We start from the raw sequence: 22,861 nt of genomic DNA on the forward strand, positions 1-22,861 counted from the left end.
ACATCATCACAGGCTTGGATTAACTGTTCATTTCTAAAACGGGAATGATGAACTGACAGTATACTCATGACTGTCTTTTAAAAAAATTATCTTGTTTTAGCACATATTTCAGAGACACCGCTACTGGAAGGGCAACATGAATTTGTCTGGGGGTGACCCGGGCAGGCAGGGAAGAGATCACATTGCTGGTGCTACTTGGACTTATTCGCACTTTTGCTTATGTTCCATGTGTCCTTCTAACATAGCCAGGTGCTGGGTGGTAGAGGACTTGGGATTATAAGAAAATAAACAAACATCAGTCTATTAATTACACGGCAGTCTTGAGTCCTCAATCTGCATACTCCTTTGGATAGACATGGTGAGCCCAAAAGGTTTGCGTTCAGGCAGAATATTTGGACTCAGCTTAAAATTCATTCCATTTGGTTTACTTGTTTTTTTTTTTTTTTGAAAAACGAATAAGCAAACATTTGAGGGTCTAGAGATATAACAGGTCCAAATTCACATAAATTGAGTATTTTTCGTTTCAATAGTGACCCTATAGGACAGAGTAGAACTGCCCCATAGAGTTTCCAAGGAGCACCTGGTGGATTCCAACTGCTGACCTTTTGGTTAGCAGCCATAGCACTTAATCACTACACTACCAGGATTTCCAGTTAAGTCATTGCTTTTCTTTTTAAATTGAAATAAATTTTTCTAACATGTTTCTATAGAGAAAAAGCTTTGTTAGCTGAACAGAGATATATTTCAAAGGGTACGGGTTTTGCTCCTTAACAGGTAGTTAACACAAATGAAATTAGGACTTTACTATGTTCTTCAGAAATTATGGAGCTGAGGGCTCGGTAATATAAAGATAAGATACTTTCAAAACAATAATGTCCAATAAACTCTTTTAAGGAAAAGAATAAATACATATGTTCTATTTTCTTTTTGACTGTAACTAAACCAATCTCTGCCCTGACATTGTTCCTGCTCTACAACTGGGCTAGTGTTAGAGCTCCAGAGTTAGTTCTAGAAGCTGATAAAGTTGGAGTATGCTGAAATTTGATTTTTATGGAATGAGCCATTCATTCTACTACATTTCATCTTGACTAAGAAAAAAAAAAATGAAAAATTCATAATTTATGCAATCACATAAAAACAATGGTAAAAATCTGCTTTATACATTAGATTCTATCATGACAAAAGACAAAACTATGTCTCAGTTTATGCTATTCAAGGGAAATAGTCATATCATGTTGTCTGGTCAAATTTTAGGAATTTACTTTTAGGATAGGTTTCTTTTTAATTTAAACATTTTAATATTAAAGGAAATTGTACTTATAGTCCCCTCATCTGAATAGTATATACATACATACTCAAGAATATAGTATATGTATATTAGTGACTTCCTCCATGGCGCAAACAGTTAGGTGCTCAACTATTAACCAAAAGGCTGGCGGCTCGAAGCCACACAGAGGCGCCTCGGAAGAAAGGCCTGAAAATCTGCTTGTGAAAGGTCACAGCCTTGGGGTTGTCATGAATTGGAATCAACTCGGTGGCAACTGGCTTGGTTTTTATTTTTTAAATATGTATATTACAATCTTTATCCATATGTAGAGTTTTATATGGTTATAGTTATAGTTCATATATGTTTTGCTTCACTATTTCACTTTGTAATGTTTTCTAAGAATTATTTTTGTAGCCACAATCTTCAAATAAGATATTGTAAAAACTTTGTAAACTATAAAATATATAAATAAAATCATCGTTATACTTGTAATTTTCAATGTTTAGTGAGATAGCTTATTTATTGTTGTTGCTAGTTGCTATCGAGTAGGGTCTGACTCATGCAGACCTTTTGTGTAACAGAATAAAATGTTACCCAGTCCTGTACCATCTTCATGAGTGTTGCTGTATCTGTGTCCATTGTTTTGGCCACTGTTTCACTCCATCTCACTGAGGGCCGCCCTCGCATTTGCCTACCCTCTATTTTACCAACCGTGATGCCATTTGCTAGTGACTGTTTTTTCCTAACGTTGTGTTCAGAGTAAGAGAGCCAAAGTCTCACCATCCTCTTTCTAAGGAACATTCTAGTTGTATTTCTTCTAAATGATTTGTTTGTTCTTCTAGCAGTCCACAGTATATTCACTATTCTTTGCCAAGACCACGATCAAATGCATAAATTGTTCTTCTGTTTTCCTTTTTTGTTGTCCAGCTTTCTCATGCATATAAAGCAATTTTAAAGACCATAGCTTGGGCCAGGTGCACCTTAATCATCAAAGTGACATCTTAGCTTTTTAGGACCTTAAAGATCTTTTTCGGCAGATTTGCCCAGTGCGGTAATTCATTTAATTTTGTGACTGTTGCTACCATGGATGTTGATTGCTGATCCACACAGAATAAAATAAAATCCTTGACAAACTCCAATTTCTTCTTTATTTATCCTGATGTTGTTTATTGGCTCAGTTGTGAGGATTCTTGCTTTCTTCACATTCAGGTATAATCCATATTGAAGGCTGTAGTGTTTGACCTTCCTCCGTAAGTGCTTCAAGTTGTCATCATTTTTAGCCAGCAAGGCTGTGTTATTTGCAAATCACAGGTTGTTAATGAGTCTTCTTCCAGTCCTGCTGCCAGGCTCTTCATGTAGTCCAACTAGTTTATTTATATAGTTCTCTATTTGTGGCACAAACTTGGAATGTGTCTAGTTTTTCTAGTAAAATTATGCTACTAAGAACATTTTTGTGTTTGTGTAGATTTATTTATTATTATTTTTAAATTCTTCTCTTAGAACAAATTACCAAATGAAAGGATTACTGGATCAAAGAGTCTATTCTTACTGGGAGCATTGTTTTCAGGTGGAAAAAACTGGCCTGTATTAATTTTGTACCCACCTCCCCCCAAAAGAAGGAGCTGTTCTGTTTCTGTTCCTTTTTTTTTTGTTAGTTTGTGGTAAATACATACATAACAAAACATTTGCCATTTCAGCTATTTTGACATGTATGGTTTAAATAATAAACCCATTGCTCTTGAGTCGATTCCAACTCATAGTGACCCTATAGGACAGAGTAGAACTGTCCCATAGGGTTTCCAAGAAGCAGCTGGTAGATTTGAACTCCTGACCTTTTGGTTAGCAGTCGAGCTCTTAACCACTATTTAGTGACATAAGTTATGTTTATCATGTGGTTCAACCAGTATCCTTATCCATTCTCAAATTTTTCCATCATTCTTAACAGAAGCTCATTGTTCCCTAAGCTTTGAACGCTCCTTTCCCCTCCTTCCTTTTTTGCCCCTGGTAACCACCAATTAACTTGGTCTCTATACACTCGCCTATTTCTAGTTATGTCATATAAGTGGGATCATACAATATTTGTCCTTTTGTGACTGACTTCACTCAGCATAATGCTTTCACAGTTCATGTTGTAGCATGTATCAGGACTTCATTTCTCTTTATGGCTGATAAATATTCTATTGTATTTATGTTCTACCTTTTGTTTATCCAACCATCTGTTAATGGACATTTAGGCTGTTTCCGCCTTTTGGCTATTGTTAATAGTGCTGCAACGAACAACGGTGTATAAGTACCTAATTGCATTCATGCTTTCAATTATTTGGAGTATATACCTAGGAGTGGAATTACTGGATCATATGATAATTTTATGTTTAACTTTTTGAGGAATTGACAAACTATTGCTGTACCTTTTAAAATCCCACAAGTAATGCATGAGCGTTCCAGCTGCTCCACATCTTCACCAACACCTGTTGTTTTCTGTTTTTATTTATATTTATTTTATTATAGCCATCCTACTGGGTGTGAAGAACCTTGGTGGCACAGTGGTTAAAGAGCTGGGCTGCTAACCAAAAGGTCAGCAGTTCGAATTCACAAGCTGCTCCTTGGAAAGCCTATGGGGTAGTTCTACTCTGTTGTATAGAGTCACTATCAGTTGGAATCGAAGTGATATCTCATTGTGGTTTTGATTTACATCTCCCTAATTCAGCGGCAGTGGGTGGGTGGGTAATGACTAATGGAGTTGAGCATCTTTTCATGTACTTGCTAACCCAGTACCCAGTGTCATCGAGTCGATTCCGCTTGCTAGCCACTTGTATATCTTCTTTGTTGAAATATCTCTTCAAGCCCTTTGTCCATTTTTGATTGGGTTGTTTGTTTTTTTCTTGTGGCCTACATTAATTTTAAAGTGTCTCTCTTTGGGATAGAAGTTGAGTAAATAAGCATATTTACATATCTGAAGAAACAAATATCTTGCTATTATTTGTTATGTTTTGTTGGATACTTTAATTTGCATACTAATATTCTGCGTGCTTTTGTTGTAAGTAGTTTATCTGTGCAAATGTCATATCCGTGCTTATTTTTATTTTTAAACTAAAATTTATTCCAATAAAAATTTAGATACAATTTGATGCTGATATTCTCATAAATGCGTGTTTCATTTATACATTATGATAAATTCTAAATGACAACTTGCTCATTCTAGTTATTTAGGAAACTTATGTCACTGTTCTGAAATAACTCATCATAATTTTTACTTGAAAAAAAAATTCCATGCATGGAATCTTTGAGGATTTCAAAATATATCTTGCAATAAAAAAAAAAAAATCATTAAAAGTTAATGACAGAGAACAGACATTATTCCTATTTTCCATTTCATCAATCACTAACGCACTATAAGAGATATGTTTAAAATTATTCACGTTTCACATTTTATAGCATTAACAATGACCTTAAAGTAAATATTTTGATATTTATTGCTCAATATATTTTTTTTTAATGTTCACAAAGTTTTCACATTATTTTAACTGAGGAACACAGAATACATTATAATGGTGAAAACAAGTTCTTAGTCATATGTAAATGTGCTTTCTTAAAACTGAAGTTACTTCAATATCTCAACAGAGAAATTTCAAGGAATTATATTAAAAAAATAAGGCAGCGTTTGAGTTCTACCAATCTATAATAAAACATAATGTGAAAATAAGAATGCTAGTTAGTATACATTAATGGGAGGGACCAGTCTCCGGAGAAGGGCATCACGCTTGGTAAAGGAGACAGTCGGCAAAACCAGTTTGTTGTGAAGAGAGCTATTGTGACATCTTGAGAGAGAGGGGGAGGCAAGGAATGAACATGTGGGAAAAGGCAATAGTGGAGGCAATAAACTTCTCTACCCACAACAGGGATCAATAAATGTTGTTAACTGGCCTTAGAGGAGAAAACAAGCAGAAGAAAAAAGCTTTCACTGAGGAGGAAGGGGACACAGTTTTGGGAAGAAAGCTAAACATTGAGTCTTATTCTTTCTAACGAAAAAGAAGAATTACCTAAAACTAGTTTTCACCAAACCAAAGTTATGAAGGTTATGGCCAGCAATATCAGAAGCCAGGGGATACACCCAAAGGCACCAACTGTCTCCTAATTGAGGCCCTTTTGCTGACAAAAGCAACTACCTGCTGCTGTGGTCTTGAATGTTTCTTTCCCGATTTACATAGAAATGGACAAGAGAAAGAAAAGAACCTAAGTGCCATCAGAGTTTTATGCTTTGCCTTGTCCAACACCTTTCTGAGGAAAAAGAAACTGAAGATGGAGCAACGGCTTAGTGGGTGTAGCTATTTTCATTTTACAGAGAAGAAAAACGAGGCTTGGAGAGGTCACTATCAGTCCCTCACAAATATCAGTATAATTCAGTAGGTGGCCAGTAAGGCAACGTTCTTTTAGGTCAAGTCCAAAGAAGATAGGGACTTGGATTTTAGAAGTTAAGACTGCGGAAACAGCAGGTACAGAACATGGTAACTTAAAAAATTTCATCAAAACAAAGCAAGAACCAACCACTGCAGATCCTGATCCGGACCCCAGGATTTGGGGCACAGAGCCCCAATTTGGTATTTACTCCCTCGGCAATATAAACCGTTAACATGCTCTGGTGCTAATCAAAATGTTGGAAGTTCGAGTCCACCCAGAGGCACCGCAGAAGAAAATCCTGGCAACCTACTTCCAAAAAACCAGCCATAGAAAACTGTCATGAATTGAATTGTGTCCCCCAAAAATATGCATCAACTTGGTTAGGCCCTGATTCCCAGTATTGTATGGTTGTCCTCCATTTTGTGATTGTAATTTACCTATGTGTTATAAATCCTAATCTCTGCCTGTGGTTAATGAGGCAAGATTAGATTATGTCAACAAGGATTAGGATGAGGTTGTAACACCCTTACTAAGGTCACATCCCTGATCCAGTGTAAAGGGAGTTTCCTTTGGATGTGGCCTGCACCACCTTTTATCTTACAATAGATAAAAGGAAAGGAAAGTAAGCAGAGGGTTGGGGACCTCACACTACCAAGAAAGCAGCACCAGGAGCAGAGTGCATCCTTTGGACCCAGGGTTCCTGTGCAGAGAAGCTCCTCGACCAGGGGAAGATTGATGACAAGGACCTTCCTCCAGAGCTGACAGAGAAAGCCTTCCCCTGGAGCTAATGCCCTGGATTTGGACATGTAGCCTATTGGACTATGAGAGAATAAACTTCTGTTTGTTAAAGCCATCCACTTGTAGTATCTCTGTTACTGCAGCACTAGATGACTAAGACAAAACCCCTACAGAGCACAGTTCTACTCTGACACATGAAGTCACCATGAATCAGAGTAGACTCAACAGCACCAGTTTTTTTTTTTTTACCTTAATATAAGTCTTTACATTAAAAGAATGCCCTTCACTGTAATGTTTATACTTGGTTTTAATAATACAATTAAATGTGAAACTCTTAATCCTAATAAAATGAATTATGCAAGCAAACGACTCCTTTTTCACCCGCTATTATTTATCAACAAACAATGCAATATGTTCTTACGCCTACATTTTATGATGTCCTCTCCTATTTCGAACCTGACACTCATTTAAGAATATGATGGATACTTTTCAAGCAAGTCTTGGTTTATTAAAGTTTTTAGTCACTTGTTCACTTTGAAGAATTAGATTGCAGCAGCTAGATACAAAAAAGGCTGTAGGAATTTTACAAATGAAGACACTGACACCCTCAGGCCACAAGTCACTTGCTCAAAGTCACAGAGATATTGAGCAGCTGAGTCAGGTCCAGAAAAGACAGGGGCACTTTCCATCTGGTTGTTATTTCTATTTTACTATAAAGTTTGTCTCCTGGTTCCTACTCAGGTAGTTAGGTTCCCTCCCAGTCCCCCACCATTGTGACATTTCCTTTGTTCTAGTCAGTCAATACAACCAGAATGCTCCTTAGAAGCAAGGATGGCAAGACTGCGTCTTACATACTTTGGATGTGTTGTCAGGAGGGATCAGTCCCTGGGGAAGGACATCATGCTTGGCAGAGTAAGGGGTCAGAGGAAAAGAGGAAGACCCTCAGCAAGGCGGATTGACACAGTGGCTGCAGCAGTGAGCTCGAGCATAACAATGACTGTGAGTATGGCGCAGGAGCAGGCAGTGTTTCGTACTGTTGTACATAGCGTAACTATGAGTCAGAACCAACTCGACAGCACTTAAAAACAACAATCCTATAATCATATTGTGAAAAACTTATTGAAATGATTTCCTTAAAAGCTGACAAACTCTTCCTTGGAGCTCTGAAATATTTATTATTAGAAAATATATTTATTATAAAGTTAAAAAAACCCCAAAAAACCAACCCAGTGCCGTCGAGTCGATTCCGACTCATAGCGACCCTACAGGACAGAGCAGAACTGCCCCAAGGAGCGCCTGGCGGATTTGAACTGCCGACCCTTTGGTTAGCAGCCATAGCACTTAACCACTACGTTATAAAATACTAAATTATGTCACTAGGTTCTATTTCTTTGTAAATCTACATTCTTTATAGAAAAGTGCTTTCAGCATACTTGAAAATGATGGTAAAATCAGTTTTGCATATAATACAGGGATCAAGCTTTCTCTGGATCTTTCTGATGATTGAACTAATCCACACAGTAATAAAACACATTAAGATTTTCTTCACTCTTTAAGTAGTTGCTCTTACTTGGGGTACAATTTTCATTATTAAAATTTCTAACTGCTCAATTATCGATGGGATAAAGTGATAAATATTTAAGTGATGGTTTTAATCAGAAAAATAAAATTTTGAGTAGAATCTGCCTGGAAATTTTGTCGTAAAGATCAAGTAGCATTACAGTAAGAAGCAGTGGAGAGGGTAGGTAAGGGGTGCCGCCTTGTATACAAAGGCTTCCCTGGACTGGGCACTTCCTGCCCTTGACTGAAACTGTCTCCATTTATTTTCGCCAGCTGTCAGATCCCAAGTTCTGGAATAAGCTCATCTCCAGAGTGAATAGTAGTGGGGAAACATTTGCCAAAGGGGAAAGAAGCTTTTAAAATTAATACATTATAAAAAAATTGTATTAAAAATATCTTACAGTATTTGTAATTCAGCATCTGGGGACAAAGCCTTTGATCCACACTAGTTATGTTTCTTGCAGCTGTTTCCAAAGCTGCCATTTTTAATAGCCACTGCCCTTTTCAAGGAACACAAAAAAATCCTAGAATCTCAGCATTAAGATGCCATTGACTGTCTGCTTCAATCTCTATCTTTTTATTAAATGAAAAACATTGATTAAATGATATTTTTCCTTTTAAGTACAGTAGACCCTTAACACTGGAAGGGAAATGTTCCAAAACCTTCATGACTCCTTAAAATCATGAATACAGAAATGTTTGTGCAGGTTCTATATGTCATGAACCTTTAGGTTCACTCGTGAAGAGTGGAAATCATCAAGTTAATGCTGAGGGTGCACTGATCAATGAATATGCCATGATATCTGCTTTGTATTAATAGTTTTAATAAAATTTAATTGTTTATGGCAATACCTCAAATTTCTAGTGAACATTTGTTATAATAATTTTATAGCTCTATAAATAAAGGAAAAATGACACTGTAGAAACATTTTTTGTTTGATTGAGATGAAAGAATAGAGCACTGGTGTTTTGCCAGCTTGCAGTAAAACAATTTAATATTTTTATTAAAACTATTTATTACATTTGGAAAGTAGAGCACCATTGATAGATAAGGTAATATAATTTTGAGGACAGAAGATTTCCTCTATAAAGGGAATATTAAATTGCGTATTGGAAATAGGAGGAAGTCCAGGAAATGAAGAAACTGAGGAATAAAATAGTTAAGTGACTTGCTCAAGATCACTCAGTTAACATAAGCGGAGAAGTAGTTTAAGTCTTAAGGCTCCTGATGACTGATCTCGGTTGCATTATGAAGCATATTGATGCGTATGCTTGCCTGTACTTTGCCTTCATTATGATTGAGAACAAAATGGATAGCATTCTATGAGTGTTATGCCCTTGCAGAGCTGTAGGGTTATTCAGGATATTATCCCTGTTATTTCACGTGTGAAGAAATTGAATCACATAAAGATTAAGGGCATTTTTCAAAGTCATAGAGCTATTTTGACCTGGAAATTAAAGATGAAGTAGATATTGTCTAACAAAGTTTGTAATTCACTGCTATGAAAGAAAGGGAAAAATGTTCGAAAATGCTTCAGTAATCATGTCTACCATTTATCGAGCAGTGGTTATGTTCTGCAGACTACATACGTTTTTATCCTTCCAACAGCCTTGACTCTTATTTAAAAATCATCATTACACAGATGAGGAAATCGAGTCTCAAAATTTTAAGTGGATTTCCCAAAATTACATGCTGAGCAGGCGATAAATAAGGATTTGTGCCTAGGTGTGTCTGACTCCAAAGACCATGTACTTTCAAATATACCTTTGAGGGGCCCCAGTTTATATTTAAGCAGTGGCAGAAGGGATATGAAGAATATAGAGAAATAGCAAGAAGAGAAATCTCTTAAATAGGCCCACACATTCCCTGCTCTATGCAGCCTATCCTTGACATCTATTACACCCCAGCCCACCCCAACACTGTGGTTCCTCTGCCACCGGCCATCCTCTAGTATTGAAAGCCAAGTCTCTGCCTTTCCACTAAGCCTTCATGTTTTCCAAGGTTGCCTCACCAGAAGGCTCTGTGAACCAGAATCTCTACAACAATAAAGGATGTTAGAAGAAGCATGGAGGTCCTGCACCAGCCTCACAATCATTGCTACGTTTGAGCCCTTTGCTGCAGCCACTGTGTCAATCCATCTCGTTGCCAGTCTTCCTGTTTTTTACTCACCCTTTGCTTTACCAAGCATGATGTCTTTCTCTAGGTCCTGGTCCCTCCTGATAACATGCCCAAAGTATATGACAGAAAATCTTGCCACCCTTGCTTCTAAGGAGCATTTTGGCTGTATTTCTAAGACAGATGTGTTCATTCTTCTGGAAGTCCATGGTATATTCAATATTCTTCACCAACACTGTAACTCAAAGGGATCAATTCTTCTTTGGTCTCCCTTATTCATTGTCCAGCTTTCCCATGCAAATGAGGTGATTGAAAATACCAAGGCTTGGGTCAGGTGCACCTTAGTCCTCAAAGTGACATCTTTGCTCTTTAACACTTAAAAGGGGTCTTATGGAACAGATTTACCCAATGCAATAAGTCTTTTGATTCCTTGGCTGCTGCTTCCGTGGGTGTTGATTGTGGATCCAAGTAAAATGAAATCCTTGACAACTTCATTCTTTTCTGTTGATTATCAAGTTTCTTATTGGTCCAGTTGTGAGGATTATTGTTTATTTTATGTTGAGATGTATTCCATACTAAAAGCTGTGATCTTTGATCTTTATCAGTAAGTGGTTCAAGTCTTCTTAACTTTCACCAAGCAAGGTTGTGTCACCTTCATATCAGAGGTTTTTAATAAGTCTTCTTCCAATCCTGATGCTGCATTCTTCTTCATATAGTCTACCTTCTAGGATTATTTGCTCAGCATACAGATTGAGTAAGTATGGTGAAGGATATCCCCTGATGCACATCTTTCCATTTTATACCATGCAGTATCCTCTTGTTCTACTCCAATGACTGCCTGTTGGTCTATGTACAGGGTCCTCATGAACACAATTAAGTGTTCTGGAATTCCCATTCTTTGTAATGTTATCCATAAGTTGTTAAAATCCACAGAGTCCAATGCCTTTGCATAGTCAATAAAACACAGGTAAACATCTTCCTGGTCTCTGCTTTCAGCCAAGATCCGTCTGGCATCAGCAATGATACCCCTCCTTCTAAGTCTTCTTCTGAATCCATCCTGAATTTCTGGCAGTTCCCTGTTGATATACTGCTGCAACCATTTTGTAATTATCTTCAGCAAAATTTTACTTTCATGTGATACTAAGGATATTGTTTGATAATTTCTGAATTCTGTTGTATCACCTTTCTTTGGAATGGATACAAATATGGATCTCTTCCAGTCAGTTGGTCAGGTAGCTGTCTTCCAAATTTCTTGGCATAGACAAGTGAGCGCCTCCAATGTTGCATCCATTTGTTGAAGCATCTCAGTTGGTATTCTGTTAGTTCCTGGAGCTTTATTTTTTGCCAATGCCTTCAGTGCAGTCATCAGTTCTTGATCATATGAACATCGACCAATTCTTTTTGGTACTGTAACTCTGTGTAGTCCTTCCATCTTCTTTTGTTGCTTCCTGCATCATTCAGTTTTTTGCCCATAGAATCCTTCACTATTGCAACCTAAGGCTTGAATTTTTTCTTTAGTTCTTTCAGCTGGAGAAATGCCAAGTGTGTTCTTCCCTTTTGATTTCTAACTCCAGGTCTTTTTCATATTTCATTACAATTCTTTACTTTTTCTTCTCGAGCCACCCTTTGAAATCTTCTGTTCATCTCTTTTACTTCATCATTTCTTCCTTTTGCTTTTACTACTTGACGTTCAAGAGCAACTTTTAGTCTCTTCTGACACCCAATTTGGTCTTTCTTTCTTTCTTTCTTGTCTTTTTAATGACCTCTTACTTTCAGAAATCTCAGTGGTGTAGTGGTTAAGAGCTACATCTGCTAACCCAAAGGTCAGCAGTTCAAATCTACCAGTTGTTCCTTGGAAACTCTATGGGGCAGTTCTACTGTGTCCCATAGGGTCGTTATGAGTCAGAATCAATTTGACCGCAACAGGTTTGGTTTGTTTTTGTTTACTTTCTTCATATATGATGTCCTTAGTGTCATCCCACAACTCCGCTGGTCTTTGGTCATTAGTGATCAATGCCTCATATCTATTCTTGAGATGGCCTCTAAATTCAGGTGGGATATACTCAAGGTTGTACTTTGGCTCTCATGGGCTTGTTTTAATTTTGTTCAGCTTCAACTTGAACATGTATGTGAGCAATTGAGGGTCTGTTCCATAGTCAGCCCCTGGCCTTATTCTGACTGATAATATTGAGTTTCTCCACCAACTCTTTCCACAGATGTAGTCAATTTGATTCCTGCATATTCTATTCAGTGAGGTCTACATGTATACTCACAGTTTATGTTGTTGAAAAAAGATATTTCCAATGAATAATCAATCGGTCTTGGAAAATTCTATCATGTGGTCTCTAGCATCCTTTCTATCACCAAGGCTACATTTTCCAGCTAGTGATACTTTTCTTTGTTTCCAACTTTTGCACTCTAATCAGCAGTGATTATCAATGCATCTTGATTCATGTTTGATCAATTTCAGACTGCAGAAGTTGGTAAAAATCTTCAGTTTCTTCATCTTTGGTATTAGTGATTGATATGTAAATTTATAGTAATAGTTGTATTAACTGGTCTTCCTTGTAGGAGTATGGATATTATCCTATCACAGCACTGTACTTCAGGATAGATCCTGAAATGTTCTTTTTGACAATAAATGTGATGCCATTCCTCTTCAATTTGTCATTTCCAGCATAGTACACCATATGACTGATTCAAAATGGCCAATACCAGTCTATTTCAGCTCACTAATGCTTGGGATATCTGTCTTTACGTGGCCAGTTTCACTTCTGACGACTTTCAATTTTTCTAGATTCATACTTTGGACATTCCATGTTCTGATTATTAATGGGTATTTGTAGCTGTTTCTTTTCATTTTGAGTCATGCCACATTAGCAAATGAAGGTCGAATGCTTTACTCTATCCACATCATTAAGGTCAACTCTACTTTGAGGAGGCAACTCTTTCCGAGTCATATTTTGAGTGCCTTCCAACCAGAGGGGCTCATCTTCCAGCACTATATCAGACAATGTTCCACTGCTATTCATAAGATTTTTACTGACCATTTTTTTTAGAAGTAGATAGCCAGGTCCTTTTTCCTAGTTTGTCTTAGTCTGGAAGCTCCACTAAAACCTGTCCACCATGTGTGACCCTGCTGGTATTTGAAATACTGGTGGCATAGGTTCCAGCATCACAACAACCCATAAGCCTCCACGGTAAAATAAGTGACAGACAAGTGGTGGTTACATGTATGAATATGTTCAATTGTAGTATAACATTTTGGAGGTGACTAAGATTCGAATACTAGATTCCAACTCATGGAGGCCCCATGCATATCAGCGTAGAAGTGTGCTCCATAGGGTTTTAAGTGGCTGATTATTTTGGAAGTAGATTGCCAGGCCTTTCTTGGAGGGTAGACTTGACCCTCCAACCTTTCAGTAGAATCCAATTTTGAAAACCGTTTGCACCACCCAGAGACTCCTAAGCCCTGAGTGGAATGAGGCAATTTTCTGTCTTACCCAGAATACTTATTGATTGATCACATGAATAATTCATTTACTGGCTCTGCCATTAACACCCTGATATATGAATTTCTATATAACCAGGTGGATAGGTCTGTTTCTTAAAGTGTTATCTATATTCTTACCTCTATTTAAATGGAAGTACTCTGCTGGCTTTTTAATTTTAATCCCTTTAGGTATCTACAATATTTTTAGACAAATAATGCCCACCACTTGTTTGCAGACTGAACCCTCCCCCACCATAGGCCCTGCTATGCCAGTTTTTTTTTACATGTTGCTGCTAAGAAAAATTAGCATAGCATGCTTTAGAGGATGGCTCTGAGGTGTGGTGGGCCAGGCAGGCAGACAAATGCAGAAGGCGTGCATTATTTTAATAAAAATATCATAATATAGATACCTCAAAAATTGATGATGTTGACAATGGTGGCTAGAGATATATCAATAACTGTTTATAATGATAACTAAAGAAACCTCCTTTGATTTTGTTTGTATTTGTATTCATAGGCCATCCTTCTGTCTCCATTGAGGCAGGCTGATAATCTCCTTTTGCTTACCAAAAACTTTTACAGGATATGATAGTAATTTTCTACCTAAGACTTACAACAGCTACTCATTTTACATCTGACCAACGGCAAGGGGGGTTATGTGAATAATTTTGCAAGGACTTTCTCTACAACTTCCACAAAGGCACAGTTTCCAATTCCTATGTAACAAAGAGCTTGTTTTCTGCCCTTAGATTATTGTTCTAAAGCACCTATCTTCATTTCCTTAGTCACTGCCCCTTTTGGGTCTTTTTATTTCATAATTAAACCAGCTCATTACCACCATATGGACATTTGGATTGCAAAAGAAGAATACATTCGAAATCTCAAAACTGGACTGAGAGAAGGTGCTATTTCTGGGTAAACTTTCTCTAATTCTAGATTCATAGGTCCCATTCTCTTGATGATTTTTTCTGATCTTCTTTTTTAGGAATATTATAAACAGAGGCAGATGGCAGACAGAGTACAGGTGATACCTCAGAATGTTGAAAATCTGGCCATGGGACTACCTTTTCCAGGGTCAGGGCTAAGGAATCCTGGCAATTGACAGTATAGCTCTTTTTTACCTGATGAAATTCAAACAAAATATTTCTGTCTGAAGCAACTGAAGGAGCTTAAGGGAGAATGAGATGTAAATGACTGAAGGACTCCTGTGAAACCAAAAAAGGTATTGTAGGGCGGTTAGCACTTGAAGAAAACTCACAAAGCAGAGCTACTCAGACTTAAAAGTTAATACCTGCTTTGGACATGTTATCAGGAGGGACCAGTTCCTGGAGAAGGATATCATGCTTGGTAAATTATACCAAAAAAACTAAACCTGTTGTCGAGTCGATTCCAACTCACAGAGGCCCTGTATGACACAGTAGAACTGCCCCATAGGTTTTCCAAAGAATGGCTCATGGATTCAATTTGCTGACCTTTTGGTTAGCAGCTGTAGCTCTGCGCCACCAGGGCTCCTAGCCATTTATGTGCCCTAGGATTTACCATTGAGAATCCTGCTTTATATTGATGCCTGTTACATAGCCTTCTCATAGTATCACAGTGAAATAAAAGGAATATTTTTGCAATTGGAGACAAAATATAACAAGGATAGTGGAACATCTGGTCTCTTTCACTCTAAGAAAAAACAAACAACTATATAAAAACTGTCAGAACAAGTAAATAAAAATATGTTTTAGGGTGAGTTAATAAGGAAGACCTCTCCCATTTCCAGGAAAGAGTAGTCAACATAGTGTTCCCTTGGAGGGTAAATGTGTTCAGGGGTGGGGGTGGGGTGGGGGGTAGAGATTAAAAAAAGAAGTGCTTAGAGGGATAGAGACCAAAGTTGTTGACCTCAGGGTAAAAAAATACTCTACAAGACTGGGAAGTCATGAAGGCTTTGGCAGATCTCTGAAATTGTGGGGTTTAAGGTTCCCAAGGGAGATAATAGGACCTGGAATAGAATGGTAGTCTGGTAAATTTCCGGGGCCACTCTTAGGCCCCTGGGCTCCAATGCTGGAGAAAGACCCCAATTTGGCACAGAAGCAGCAGAGCTATCCATCATCAGGACATCATGTGGTGTGGTCTCTGATCACTTCAGCCTGGTGTGGGTTAAAGAACTGAGAGTCCTCCCCTTGAAGTTTTAACAAAACCCCCGTTTTGATGGGATAGTAGGGGTAAGAGGGACGAAATAATGAGAGGCAATGATTGCTAACATTGAATTTTTCTTTTTCGACATTCTGGTGACTTAGGTTTCAGGATTTGATTTAAGATAATTAGAAAAACAATGGGACTATTTTTCACTGGAGAATAGTGGGATAAAAATGATCCTGTTACAAATACTCATAAAATTCCACAAAATATGAAAAGCTTTCCAACTTGAAAGCATTCATATTAATTGGAAATATCTTTCTGATATGGAATGCCTTTGATTAGGTTAAAAAGGTAAAATATAGTTATTTTTAGAAGAGTATAATGTAGGTTTCTGTTAAGCTGGTTAAGTTAAATCACATATATTTTTCCCTATCATTTTAAAAATATAAGCTTTAAGATTAGGATTGGGAAAAAGTCATATGTAGCAAAAGCTACATATATTGTGACAGTCACAATCTTTGTCTTTATCTTCTAATTCCTGAATTATATTATTACTCCCATTTTACAGATGGAAAAAGAGAACGAGAGATTACTCAACTGAATTTATGAAATGAATAATAACTTAATGACAGAGCTGTTGAAAAACCTTTATTTCTTAACTTTCATTTTTGAACTTGTCTCATCAGATCTAAAAGGATTATGTAGCAACATTCACTTCCAGAATTCCCCATCCAGCCTCCCACTTTCAAATAAAAAAAAAAAAGTCACTGCCATAAAGAATGAGTGTTACCCATGTCTCTTGGGCATGTAAAGACTTATTCCTGAAGTTTTATTTCACAGGTCTTAGAAGAAAAACGTATAGTTTTAGAACATATGATACATGGTTGTCAAACACTATTGCCAAATGCTCAAACAACGGGCTCAAACCTAGCAACGATTGTGAGGGGCGCAGGAGTGGTCAGTGTTTTGTTCTGTTGTACGTAGGAACCAACTCAGCAGCACCTAACTAAGTATTGCCAAGTGCAAAATACATTCAACAATAACCTGCTCTACAAATTAAAGTGCAGTGAGCTTTAACTCTATTGGCAGAAAGCATTGCTTCCTTGCTAAAAAGCATGAGATAGATTACCCTAAATGTGCCTTCCTCTAGAATCTACTTCAGGCCCACCTTAGATGATATATCAGTCTAGGCCAAGACTGGTGACTTGGAACTGATTGAATTTATCACTTCTTGCATTCAGAAGTGAAAAACTATTCAATTGGGCACTATTGTTGCTGTTAGCTGCCTTTGAGTCAGTCTCAACTCATTGCAGGATAGGCCTGTTGTGATCATTGGCTGACATTCGGAAGTAGATTGCCAGGCCTTTCTTCCCAGTCTGTCTTAATGTGGAAGCTTCGCTGCAACCTGTTCAGCATCACCGCATCACACAAGCCTCCACTGACAGAAAGATGGTGAAGTTTAGTTTTCTAAATCCAAAGTTTATGGTTACGGAGGGATTTTTAAAAACTCTGTTCGCATAAAGGAGTTAAATGGAGTAGGCCGCAGGGATGAAACGAATGCAATGCTAGCATGTTGTTGTGAGGTGCCGTGGAGTTGGCTCCAACTCATAGCGACCTTGTGTATAACAAAAGGAAACGTTTCCTGGTCCTGTGACATCATCACAACTATTGGTCTATCTGAGCCCCTTGTTAAAGCTACTGTGATAGTCCACCTTATTGAGGGTCTCCCTCTTTTTTGCTGACCCTCTACTTTCTCAACCGTAATGTCTTTGTCCAGGGATTGGTCGGTCCCTCCTGATGACACATCCAAAATAAGTAAGAACGAAGTCTCACCATCTTCACTTGTAGGGAGCATTCTGGCTGAATGAACTTATTCCAAGACTAATTTGTTCATTCTTCTGGCAGCCCATGGTATATTCTCTTGCCAACATAAAAATTCATATGTCTCAAATCTTCCTCAGTCTTTCTTTTTCATTACTCGGCTTTGGCACGTATATGAGGAGATTGAAAATACTCTGGCTTGGGTCAGCCACAATTTAGTCATCAAAGAGACATCTTCGATTTTCAGCACTTTAAAGAGGTCTTTTGCAGCAGGTTTGCCCAATGCAATATGACTGCTGCACGTACAAGAAAGAAGTAAGGATGTGTCTGGGAGCCCAGAACTTAGCATGAGTGTCCTTCAGAGAGTTTGGGATGCCCTGAATTTGTATACAAAATTATGTGATTATGTGCACATGTAAATCTTTTTAGGGAGACTATATTGAACTTTCTTTATATTACCAAACCGTTAGAAACAATTGTCAAGGGTTTGCACTTTGCTAGGTTCTGGCTGACCTCTTCCTTTTGAGCTCAGAGTTGATGAGCATGACTCTGTGGAGTGAGCAAAGTTAATGAGCACTAATGCAGTGTTAACAAAAGGCCAAATGAAAAATCCAGTGCTCAGGAATTTACATTTTAATGCTGTGGCACACCTGAGCAAAGTATTTCCAATACAGAGCCTTTGTTACAAATAAAGAACCCTGCGACAGCAGAGGAATTGTTTGTGATCAAGACAAATTTTAATATAATTCCTTCTCAACACAGCTGAGGAAAGAAGTTTACGTCTTTCTATTCCAGATGGTGCCATTTTATCAGAGTTTTATTCTGTGGTGTGCTCAGTTAATTAGAGGCCTTTTCTTGTTTGTTAATGGCAGATTTGTGCAGCAAAAATGACTCGGGAACAGATGCCGGTAAATTTGTCAAAGGGGCTGGATCATCATCTTGACTGTGTTGCTCTCCAAAGGACTATTCCATTTTTACCCACACTGAACTCTTACAAGGCTGAAATATCACCTTTGCCTTTACTGCCTTTACATGGGAGGCAAGGGGGAGGGGCGAATGGGAGGGAGAAGGAAACACAGCAAGGTCCTTGGTTAAAGTCATCTATTTTGAAGGGAATGATCAGTAATGAAGCATTTCAGCAGCCAGTTTCAAATGCGAAAATATCAAGATGATATATTTTTATGACACTCCCCCTATAAATCTCACCACAGGCTCCCTAATCAACCTGCATTCATGTTTGCTATAAACTTGCAGCTCAAACAAACTTTTATCTCACACCTTTGTTCTTGTTTTGTCTGCATATATCTGCAACTATAGATGGCTGCCTATTGATTAAAGAGATTAAAAGAAAAAGTGGTGAGAAGCCATTGATTCAAGTGAAAACCAACCAAAGAAATGGTCAGTTCCTTGTCACACATACAAAGCTCCTTGGAACTTTGAACTAAAAATTGCAAACGGGGAGTTTTGTGTGCCTTTGAATATTATTTATTCTTTAGCAATTTCAGAATGTTGTATAGTTAATACCTACAGAAAAAAAAAATCCAAAGAATAGGTTAAAATAGATAACTTTCATAAAAACAAACAAACAAAATGTTTTGAAAAATACAAAGCCCCGTACAAATGCAACATTTAAAAAAAAAAAATCAAAGTCTTTCAGAAATATAGCAACTTGTGGTAAGAGGTATATAATTTAAAAAAATCTTGGGGCTAGTCATTTGATGGATATATCTGAGCTACCTACCCTAAATGTGTTTTCTTTCAGTAAGGCACATTCACTTATGTAGTGTTTGTTACTATGACCTAGACCTCTTAAAGAGAAAGCAGATTATCTCCTTTGAGTTAAATAATAATGTGCTCTTTCAGTATGACATACAAATCTTGTTTTATGTAAAATTCATATGTAAATTTTGCATAGCATATAATAAACCAGTATATATTTGTTACAACTATTGCAACTATTGATTGAAGTAGAGGAGGCTATATCAGATCCATTGTAAAAGCGAGGGAGAGATGCAGCTGAGGGACGCCAAATGGTTCGCCAAGATTCCTGGGGTCAAAAAACAACTAGACCTCAAGTTGCTCCCACACCAGTCTTTCTGGTTATAAATCTCATCATAATAAACTCTACAAAACTTTAATATGGCTTTTTTTTTTTAAAGTTTTTTAATAGTATGTAAATTCTCATTCCATAAAATTTTATTTGAAGCATTTGTCAGTTTATAAAAATAGTTGCTTTCTGGGACTGAAAATTGAGTGTTTTATATTTATTATAAATCAAAATGTGTCTGAACCATTAGGAGCATCTCACTCTAATAAAGTACAGGAAGAGCCATGATACACTATATTCAAAGGCCATTTTACACGAACCTTCGCAGCAGGGTGCACAGTAAATCACCCAGTAAAGAGATGTGAACTCCCTCTTAAATAACCAAGCTGGACAAATGGCAGAAAGAATACTGTCACTATAAATTATAGAAACAGAGGACTCTCTTAATATTTAAAAATGTTTTGGGACAAGTTAGCTCTCAAGCCTATGAAACATAACCATATGCAGAAACAAAGTGTTTAAAAAAAAAGGAAGAGCAAAATGAGCATCCTAAAAAAGATATGCAATTTTTTCTCAAGCTATAGGCATGAAAGTCCAATCCTGCCCTCCCTCCTCTTCGTCCTAATAGTGGGAGGAGACCCTGGCAGGGATCTATCTTGGACAGCAAACAAATTTAAGCTTTATTTTCGCTATGAAGTGCATTTCTGCTCGGCTACATGGGATCTCCGTGAATGGGAATCAACTTGATGGCAACTGATTTTTTGGTTTATTTTGTTTTTTTTTAGTTAAAGGATATGTTACTGGCTGTAAGCCCACCGCTCTATACTGCTAGTATTTTGTAGTATTTAGAAAAATAATACATTTAAAGCTAAACTAGTAGAAAAGGTGACTGTGACAATCTCTATACTCACATATAAGCCTTAGTCAAGCACAGACAGCAGGTGTGCATTATCTTGGTATTACGATGTTTAAATGAATATAAAGTACAAAGCACAATACTAAGAACTATAGGTTGAGCTCCTACTTTGTGTCAGACATTTTACACACCTTAATATATCATTTTTTTTTTAATCTTTACTCAAATATTTCTTACAAAAATTACTTTTTTTCAAATGTGGAAACAGAAATTCAGGTGTGTTAAGTCACTACCTTAAGTTTTTCTAAAGAGTGATAATTCCAAAGTGGGTCAATCTAACCCAGAAGACCTCAGATCTTATTCATTTCAATGTTCCATGAATTGGAATTGACTTGATGGGCAGCTAACAACAAAATTCTGGCTAATGTATTGCCAACTTGAGGAATACCTCGTTGAGATAGTTAGCCCATTTTCCAAGGGCGAATACTTACAGTCCTTTTGTCAAGTGGGTATCTGCTGCCTACTCAAGCACATGGTATGATCTACAGGGAACAATTATATAATTTCCAAACCAATTCTACACTACAAAGAAATGTAACAGTTCCACTGATATGATTTGATTACTCTTATTTTACTTAAAAAATCTCACAACATACCACCTTTTCAATTACTTGATGGAATACACTGTAAATATATTTCAATTTCTACTTGGCAAGAAAATCTCCATAGTAGGGCAACTCATCTGTCATACGGAAGATAAGCCTCATGTCACAACTACATGGACAATCTTATATTATACAAAATTAATTAGAGCTTGACTTAATGATTTTCCTCAGGCTTTCAGTTAATGTAAATTAGACCACGCTTAAAATATAGTCATTAAAATACATTTTGTTTAATATTTCCTAATCACACACACACACACAATTGTGGGGCACAGACTCTAGAAAGCAGAATGTATATGGGCTTAGCAAACTTATCATCTTCTCTGCCTGCTCTGTGGAAATGGACACACAAAACAAACAGAAAACAAAGAAAAACATTTCTGTCAAGTCAATTCCCACTCATGGTGACCCCCTATATCATAGAGCAGAACTGCTCCATAGTGTTTTCTTGGCTGTAAGCTTTACAAGAAAGGAGTCCTTGGGTGTCACAAACAGTTAAGGCTCCATTACTAGCCAAAAGGTTGGCGGTTTGAACCCACCTCAGAAGACAGATCTGACAATCTGCTTCTCAAAGGCACAGCCTTGAAAACCCTATGGAGCAGTTCTACTCTGCACACATGGGCTCACCATGAGTCAGAATCAACTCGATGGCGACTAACATCAACAAAAACAACTAACAACACAATCTTTATAAAAGTAGATCGTCAGGCCTTTCTTCTGTGTGGCACTGTTGGCTGAGTTCCAACAAGGGTTTCAAACTGGTTTGTTCTGGTTGAAACCCCTGCTGAGAAATTGCATTTCTAACCAGTTCCTAGGTTATGCTAATACTGCTGGTTAGGAAACAATTCTAAGAACCACTAGTAGAGCATGGTCTCAAAATTCATCATATGTAAGAATCACCTGGGGAACCTGTTAAACTGTAGATTCAGTATATCTGGGGTGGAAATGCAAATTCTCAGCAGGGGTTTAAGCCAGAGCCAACTGGTCTGAAGTCTGGGTTCCAACCATCAACTTTGAAGTTAGTTGTTGAGCACAAACCATTTTTAGGGACCTACTTAAAAAAAAAAAAAAAAAGTCCACTGCTGTCGACTCTCTGACTCGTAGCATACATAGCTTCCTCAGTGCCTAGCTCCTGCAGCATTCGCAGGTCCTTCAGCATCAAGCATCTGTGGTACACAGAGGCCAGCGGTACTCACGGGCCAGCAGGTTCCCCATTCTGCCCCCTCAGGCTGTTTTGTAGCAGAGTGCCTCCAGTGAGACAGTTCCCCATGGAGAGTTTTCCTGGCACCCAAGAGGGTACAACTCAGGTAAATTTCAGAAGCAGGATTCCCAGCAAGGTCTGCTGGTGCAGCACCACAATGCCTTCTCTGTCATCTGCTGAGCCAAGGCTCTGGCCTTTCCAATAAGGTCTGGATCTCAGCCTGGGGTGTGAAGTCTTCCTTGGGTGCTCAATCTCACCCCAGGAGTAGTGGCTGTTCCTTAGATCTGTTTTTCCTATATTCTTTAGAGATTTTTTTTTTACTTCTTACTAGCCAATTCCTTGTTTCTCTAATCCCCTGTTAAAGTTAATAATTATATTAAACTTTCTCTGTTAAAATTAATGTGTGGTTTCTCTGATTGGACCCAGACTAATACCATGCCTGAAGGCTGAGCTATTCTTGGATTTCTCAGTTTTTAAGATCTAATAAATTCTATTTTTTTGTGATGTTGGCTATAGTTGGGTTTTTATAGCTGGAGCTGAAAAAGTTCTGATGCAAATAAAATCCACGAAAA

General features: G+C 37.6%; 1 protein-coding gene and 1 long non-coding RNA gene across 14 annotated transcripts in view; one reads left to right on the forward strand and one right to left on the reverse strand.

Annotated features, from left to right (window-relative positions):
• The window catches only part of ARHGAP24 (Rho GTPase activating protein 24), a 703,232-nt gene that overhangs the window by 196,817 nt on the left and 483,554 nt on the right, over window positions 1–22,861 (reverse strand). The gene's annotated exons all lie outside the window — the stretch shown is intronic.
• Window positions 1–22,861, forward strand: part of LOC126076998 (uncharacterized) — a 71,042-nt gene that overhangs the window by 6,545 nt on the left and 41,636 nt on the right. Inside the window, exon 5 of one of the 4 annotated variants that reach the window (XR_007517635.1) lies at window positions 101–1,155. The exons of the other annotated variants lie outside the window; for them this stretch is intronic. This is a non-coding gene — a long non-coding RNA (uncharacterized LOC126076998). Of the gene's footprint in view, window positions 1–100; window positions 1,156–22,861 lie in introns of those variants that run through there. 4 annotated transcript variants of the gene reach the window in all.

The sequence above is a fragment of the Elephas maximus genome, chromosome 5 (assembly GCF_024166365.1).
Source record: "Elephas maximus indicus isolate mEleMax1 chromosome 5, mEleMax1 primary haplotype, whole genome shotgun sequence".
NCBI classification, from domain to species: domain Eukaryota; kingdom Metazoa; phylum Chordata; class Mammalia; order Proboscidea; family Elephantidae; genus Elephas; species Elephas maximus.